The sequence below is a fragment of the Entelurus aequoreus genome, linkage group LG25 (genome assembly GCF_033978785.1).
Source record: "Entelurus aequoreus isolate RoL-2023_Sb linkage group LG25, RoL_Eaeq_v1.1, whole genome shotgun sequence".
NCBI lineage: Eukaryota > Metazoa > Chordata > Actinopteri > Syngnathiformes > Syngnathidae > Entelurus > Entelurus aequoreus.
In genome coordinates, this window is record NC_084755.1 from 13,830,244 (window position 1) to 13,838,565 (window position 8,322).

Sequence of the window (8,322 nt, forward strand, 5' to 3'; positions counted from 1 at the left end):
TTAAATGTACTGTAATTCTCAATTGTAACACTGGGGGCGCTGCTTTAACACAACTGCGCTGATGCGAAATCCCCGAAGAAGAGTAAAACGCAAACTGACGTCTGGAAGCCAATCAATGACAGAAGCTTCAGAACGCGGTTGGCATATGTCGGTTTTTTCCCACTTATGTTAAGTGCAATTGTGTCTGTTTTAATTATTTAAAAGTTGGAACACACGATGGAAAAAAACAGTCTGACTGGTGTAATGTATGGGCAGTGAGCGATGCATGCGCGAGATTGTGAGGCCGGGCGGAAGTTACCAAATACAGGACGAACAACTATGGGCGACATTCTCCGCTTTGTTGATTGCATTTTAAAGTACAAGCGTACACAACAACTGGCCTCAAGTTCCTACAATGAACTTTGCATCCATCCCTTTCTACCGCTTGTCCCTATCGTTTGTCATTTTGAAATACCCTTTCAAAGGAAAATTTCCAGGAAAGCGTCTGGATGAGAATCCCAGAGTAAATGAAGGAAGGTAATCCAGTCTATCAAATGTTAGCTAATAAACAAAAACAGTGTGATGAAATGGATATTTTCTGGATACAAACCCCACACAAAAGCTATGTTTCTTTCTTTTTTAGACATTAATCGCTGGATTACAGAGCAGCTGCTTGACCTGATGGATACAAACTAATGCATCGGTGAGTAATTTGATGAATGCATAAATGTGTAGACAAGCCATAACATCTAATTAGATTTGATGTTAAACTAGATGAGGCAATTCCTGAAGGAATTTCGTGTGAATGCTGAAGTGAAACTGAAATCTTGGACTTATTTTTTTTTCGAATTGTTGAAGTCGAGCACACAATTCCCCAACTGGCTGGATATTTTGAAGTTGGAACAGTTTGAATCAGATGAAAAATGTGGGAGTTGTGGAACTTTGAGGGATGCCCCATTGATTTCAATGGGGATTTCCAAAACATTTGGGAACTTTGGGAAAAGCAGGAATTTTTTTGAAAATGGTAAAAAACTTGAATGGATTGAAATGGTTGCTGTTGGAATTTTTCAAATCGGTCGAGAAATGTCGAAGGAGTAACATGTTGAATTGAGAAATGGTATTACAGAATTCCTGGAATTTCGAGAAAACCGGGAATTTTTTTACTTCAACATTTTTTATTTCGAATTGTTGAAGTCGAGCACACAATTTCCCAACAGGCTGAATATTTTGAAGTTGGAACAGTTTGAATCAGATGAAAAATGTGGGAGTTGTGGAACTTTGAAGAATGTCCCATTGATTTCAGTGGAATACTCCAAAAAATGTGGGAATTTTTTAAAAAAATGGTAAAAAAATAACTTGAAGGGGTTGAAATGGTTGCTGTTGGACTTTTTCAAATCGGTCGAGAAATGTCGAAGTAGTAACATGTTGATTTAAGAAATGGTATTACAGAATTCCTGGAATTTCGACGAAACCAGGAATTTTTCGACTTCAAAATTTTTTTTTTTCGAATTGTTGAAGTCGAGCACACAATTCCCCAACAGGCTGAATATTTTGAAGTTGGGACAGTTTGAATCAGATGAAAAATGTGGGAGTTGTGGAACTTTGAAGAATGTCCCATTGATTTCAATGGAATACTCCAAAAAATGTGGGAATTTTTTAAAAAAATGGTAAAAAAATAACTTGAAGGGGTTGAAATGGTTGCTGTTGGAATTTTTCAAATCGGTTGAGAAATATCGAAGTAGTAACATGTTGATTTAAGAAATGGTATTACAGAATTCCTGGAATTTCGAGGAAACCAGGAATTTTTCGACTTCAAAATTTTTTTTTTTAGAATTGTTGAAGTCGAGCACACAATTCCCCAACAGGCTGAATATTTTGAAGTTGGGACAGTTTGAATCAGATGAAAAATGTGGGAGTTGTGGAACTTTGAAGAATGTCCCATTGATTTCAATGGAATACTCCAAAAAATGTGGGAATTTTTTAAAAAAATGGTAAAAAAATAACTTGAAGGGGTTGAAATGGTTGCTGTTGGAATTTTTCAAATCGGTTGAGAAATATCGAAGTAGTAACATGTTGATTTAAGAAATGGTATTACAGAATTCCTGGAATTTCGAGGAAACCAGGAATTTTTCGACTTCAAAAATTTTTTTTTTCGAATTGTTGAAGTCGAGCACACAATTCCCCAACAGGCTGAATATTTTGAAGTTGGGACAGTTTGAATCAGATGAAAAATGTGGGAGTTGTGGAACTTTGAAGAATGTCACACTGATTTCAATGGGGATTTCCAAAACATTTGGGAATTTGGGGAAAAGCGGGAATTTTTTTGAAAATGGTAAAAAAAACAACCTTCAATGGTCTGAATGAGTTGAAATGTTTGCTGTTGGAATTTTTCAAATCGGTCGAGAAATGTTGAAGTAGTAACATGTTGAATTGAGAAATGGTATTACAGTATTCCTGGAATTTCAGGAAAACCGGGAATTTTTCGAGTTCAAAAAACAACTTCATGTTTTTTGTCCTGATTATGAGGAATGTTTTGACGGTGGAACGGTTGAAGTGGGTTGAAAAATGCGGGAGGAGTAATCGCCAGAAAAAAGGGTGGAAATAGGGCTTTGGAAAACCAGGAATTCTGGAAAATCCTGGAATTTTTTTGGGAACTTGAAAAAAAGACTAGTTTGAATTTCCAGAATGGTGGAATGTGTTGAAGGTGGAATGGTTTGAATCGGTTGAAAAATGTGGAAATGGTGATAGTTTGAAAAATGGCCGATTCATTTTGAAAGCGAAAAATGTCCAGGAAAAGCTGGAATTCTGGGAAATCCTGGAATTTTTTTTAAACTTGAAAAAAAGACTAGTTTGAATTTCCAGAATGGTGGAATGTGTTGAAGGTGGAATGGTTTGAAAAATGTGGAAATGGTGATAGTTTGAAAAATGGCCAATTCATTTTGAAAGGGAAAAATGTCCAGGAAAACCTGGAATTCTGGGAAATCTGGGAATTTTTGAAAATTTGTCCAGGGAAAGCCCGCGATTCCCGAATAGGCTGAACATTTTGATGTTGGAACGGTTTGAATCGAATGAAAAATGTGGAAGGTAGAGCGCGCCAAAATCTGGAGAAGAAGAAGTAGAAGAATAATAAATTAATTTTGGTGTAGAAAACCATATTATGTCAAATAAATTCAGTCAATCACAAAGTTAGAAATATTTACAGAGAATTCAGTTTTTTTTTTTTTTACTTTACATGGAGCAAATAACCTCAAAGTGCTACAGTGTATTAAACAAAATAAAAAATAAAAATATAATAAAAATAAAACCAAAACAGCCTAATAGCTGGAACTAGTATGCATATATCTATAAAAATGCTTTTTTTTTAAAAGAAGGGTTTTTAAGCCTTTTTTAAAAACATCCACAGTCTGTGGTGCCCTCAGGTGGTCAGGGAGAGCGTTCCACAGCGGCGGAGCTGAAAGCCCGGTCTCCCATAGTTCGTAGCTTTGTCCTCGGAGGTTGGAGGAGGTTAGTCTGTCCGGAGCGGAGGTGTCGTGTGGAGGATTTGGGGGTGAGTAGTTCTTTGAGGTAGAGGGGGGCATTTCCATGGAGGCACTGGTGGGTTAGTAGGGAGACTTTGTATTCAATCCTGAGTGGAACAGGAAGCCAGTGAAGGGATTTGAGAACTGGTGTGATGTGGTCGTATTTCCGCACTCTCATCAGGATCCTAGCAGCACTATTCTGTATGTATTGCAGCTTCTGGATGTTCTTGCTGGGGATCCCGACAAGAAGGGCGTTGCAGTAGTCTATTAAAAAGAATCCATCCGTCGTCATGTCTTTCATAATGATTGTGAACGACGGGCAAATTTCCCCAAAAAGTGAAGTTCCCCTTTAACGTTGTGATTAAAATAACAATAATGCTAATACTTGGTTAATATTAATGTAAATGGAGTATTTTTGGCGGAATAGATGCAATGACGTCATGACTTCATGGCTCCCATAGGCTCCATTGTAAGATGACTTTTATTTTTATTTATTTACTAGTTAGAATTAGAGATGTCCGATAATGGCTTTTTTGCCGATATTCCGATATTGTCCAACTCTTAAGTACCGATTCCGATATCAACCGATATCGATATATACAGTCGTGGAATTAACACATTATTATGCCTAATTTTGTTGCGATGCCCCGCTGGATGCATTAAACAATGTAACAAGGTTTTCCAAAATAAATCAACTCAAGTTATGGAAAAAAAATGACAACATGGCACTGCCATATTTATTATTGAAATCACAAAATGCATTTTTTTTTTTTTAACATGCCTCAAAACAGCAGCTTGGAATTTGGGACATGCTCTCCCTGAGAGAGCATGAGGGGGTTGAGGTGGTGGGGAGGAGGTGTATATTGTAGCGTCCCGGAAGAGTTAGTGCTGCAAGGGGTTCTGGGTATTTGTTCTGTTGTGTTTATGTTGTGTTACGGTGCGGATGTTCTCCCGAAATGTGTTTGTCATTCTTGTTTGGTGTGTGTTCACAGTGTGGCGCATATTTGTAACAGTGTTAAAGTTGTTTATACGGCGACCCTCAGTGTGACCTGTATGGCTGTTGACCAAGTATGCCTTGCATTCACTTGTGTGTGTGAAAAGCCGTAGATATTATGTGATTGGCGGTAAGGTTTATTGGCGCTCTGTACTTCTCCCAAGTCCGTGTACACAGCGGCGTTTTAAAAAGTCATACATTTTACTTTTTGAAACCGATACCGATAATTTCCGATATTACATTTTAAAAGCATTTATCGGCCGATAATATCGGCAGTCCGATATTATCGGTCATCTCTATTTATTATGTTTGTTGGCTCTCATAAAGTCTGCAGTGAGCAGAAATCAATGATAAAGAAGAAAAAAAAAGAAAACGTGATGCGTTTTTTAAATGAATGCGTCGCGTATTCTTAAAATGATCAAACTATGTAAATATTAAATGTTATTATAAATGTCCCCGGTATGTAAAACCCTAATGGAGGTGTTTGGATGTTTTTTTATGAGCTCTATAGGCAGAATTGATAGGCTCAATTGTGAGCGGACTTTTGATCGAATTTATTTAATATTTACAATTTACAATATTTTACAATATTTACAATATTTAATATTTACAATGCATTAAAAAGAATCCATCCGTCGTCATGTCTTTCATAATGATTGTGAACGATAGGCAAAATTCCCAAAAAAGTGCAGTTCCCCTTTAACGTTGTGATTAAAATAACAATCATGCTAATACTTGGTTAATATTAATGTAAATAGAGTATTTTTGGCGGAATAGATAAAATGACTTCATGGCTCCCATAGGCTCCATTGTAAGATTACTTTTATTTTTTATTTATTTAAAAAGAAGGAAATATGTGTTATTTTTCCTCCCAAGGGTTGTGAATTATAGGGAACATTTCCCCCCAAAAAGTGCAGTTTCTCCTAAAACCCACATAGGATGTATTTTTGCAAGTTTACTGCAATACAAATGGAAAATCTTCCTTTTTTTGGACTATTTTTCATGTAATGAACTATTGACACTAGGGGGAGACAGCAACACGCCTTTGTACACAACTGGAGTGACCCCCCTCCCTATAGATGGAAAATAAGAAATCAATTGAATGTTATATGACATATACATTATAGAAATGATCTCCTCTTCCCCCCCCTACCCCCAATCCCAAAATGGTCCCGTTTGCCCGCCACTCGCTTCCCTGTTCAAAGCGCACAATAGTGAAGTAACATGACACTAATCTCCTCATGCTTGCGCTCAGAAGTTGGCACCACAGTGGATTATTGAAAGAGGATTCTGCCTGTGATCAAAAGCACTTTTAGATGCGTTACACTTTTTTTTTGCACGGGAAACAAAGTTTCCAAATCCAAAATTAGACGCGAGCGAACGGGAAGAATAAATAAAAAGCTGTGGCAGGCCAAAACACGACGGAGCATCTTCAGATGGCAGACATCTTCCCGGCACCTAAAATGATATGTTAGATAAATACAGTGTGAGCGATACTTGCTATCCGCACACATAGGCGCCGACGCCATCTGTGCACACATGCCTCGGATCCCACTGCACACATTTTACACACAGGACCTTGCTACACAACACTTGCACACACACACATGTTTAAAGGCCTACTGAAAGCCACTACTACCGACCACGCAGTCTGATAGTTTATATATCAATGATGAAATCTTAACATTGCAACACATGCCAATACGGCCGGGTTAACTTATAAAGTGCAATTTAAAATTTCCCGCTAAACTTCCGGTTTAAAACGTCTTTGGATGATGACGTATGCGCGTGACGTAGCCAGTGAAACAGAAGTATCGGTACCCCATTGAAAACAATACACAATAGCTCTGTTTTCATCTCATAATTCCAAAGTATTCTGGACATCTGCGTTGGTGAATCTTTTGCAATTTGTTTAATGAACAATGGAGACTGCAAAGAAGAAAGTTGTAGGTGGGATGGGTGTATTAGCGGCTGGCTGTAGCAACACAACAGGAGGACTTACTTGGATAGCAGACGCGCTAGCCGACGCTAGCCGCCAACCGCACGGATGATCGGGTGAAGTCCTTCGTCGCGCCGTCGATCGCTGGAACGCAGGTGAGCACGGGTGTTGATGAGCAGATGAGGGCTGGGTGGCGTAGGTGGAGCGCTAATGTTTTTATCATAGCTGTGTGAGGTCCGGTTGCTAAGTTAGCTTCAATGGCGTCGTTAGCAACAACATTGTTAAGCTTTGCCAGGCTGAGAATTATTAACCGTGTAGTTACATGTTAATGGTTTAATAGTATTGTTGATCTTCTGTCTATCCTTCCAGTCAGGGATTTATTTATTTTGTTTCTATCTGCATTTGAGCCCGATGCTATCACGTTAGCTCAGTAGCTAAAGAGCTTCGCCGATGTATTGTCATGGAGATAAAAGTCTCTGTGAATGTTCATTTCGCGTTCTCGACTCTCATTTTCAAGAGGATATAGTATCCGAGGTGGTTTGAAATACAAATCCGTGATCCACAATAGAAAAAGGAGAGAGTGTGGAATCCAATGAGCCAGCTTGTACCTAAGTTACGGTCAGAGCGAAAAAAGGTATGGCTTGCACTGCATTCTAGTCCGTCACTCTAACGTTCCTCATCCACGAATCTTTCATCCTCGCTCAAATTAATGGGGTAATCGTCGCTTTCTCGGTCCGAATCGCTCTAGCTGCATTGAAAACAATAGGAAAATATGAGGAGGCGAACAACCGACTACGTCACGCTACTTCCGGTAGAACAAGGCTTTTTTTTTATCAGAGACCAAAAGTTGCGAACTTTATCATTGTTGTTCTATACTAAATCCTTTCAGCAAAAATATGGCAATATCGCGAAATGATCAAGTATGACACATAGAATGGATCTGCTATCCCCGTTTAAATAAAAAAAAATCATTTAACTAGGCCTTTAAATCTACTGTATGCCTCGTGGTTGCTTGCATCACCTCCGCTGTGTGGACACAGGTGAAGACGGGCGTCCGCAGCTTGCGCATAACATATTAAGCATGCCGAGAAAACTCCAGAGGTCTGTAATGGCCTCACAGCTCCATTTCAAACGTAGTTAACCTTAAGAGTTATTCATCACCAGGAGGGTCACGGGGGGGCACTTAGTATTTACTGCAGGACGTGCACAATAGGGGTGAAGGCGGATAGAGAGGATGCAACTACGCTAGAACCTCTCAGGTTGAACACAAAGCATTCGGACAATATTTATAATCAATTCCCCCATAGGTCAGCAATGAAAATGTCTGTTCCATAGCCAAACTACTGTCATCATAAAACATGTTTAACATTTTGAAGGTGATTCCCTGTATAAGTTAAAGGGGAACTGTATTTTGGGGGAATTTTGCCTATAGTTCACAATCATTATCAATCAATCAATCAATCAATCAATCAATCAATGTTTATTTATATAGCCTAGGGGTGTAACGGTACACAAAAATTTCGGTTCGGTACATACCTCGGTTTAGAGGTCACGGTTCGGTTCATTTTCGGTACAGTAAGAAAACAATAAAATATACATTTTTGGGTTATTTATTTACCAAATTTGCACAATCTTCGTGGTATACTTGATGTGAAGTAATCGGAACCTTGGATAGGTCAATAATTCATAATAACATTGATTTTGATTCAATATTTTGTTTTGAGCAATGACAGTTTGAAAGAAAAAAAAAAAAACAGCTTTGTTTTATTAGTCAACATTGCAACTTTTTCTAAATTACATTTAACCTTTAAGCTTTTTTATTTCACTTTTTGTTATGTTTTTGTTTATTTTAATAGTATTTTTAGAATGTGCCGTGGGCCTTTAAAACATTA

At 38.2% G+C, this 8,322-nt stretch overlaps 1 long non-coding RNA gene across 1 annotated transcript; it reads left to right on the forward strand.

Annotated features, from left to right (window-relative positions):
• The first annotated feature begins 94 nt into the window (after positions 1-94).
• LOC133642816 (uncharacterized) lies at positions 95-4,142 on the forward strand. Its single transcript, XR_009824606.1, has 3 exons — positions 95-516; positions 623-682; positions 3,712-4,142. It is a non-coding gene; the product is annotated as an uncharacterized LOC133642816 (long non-coding RNA).
• The last annotated feature ends 4,180 nt before the right edge of the window (positions 4,143-8,322 follow it).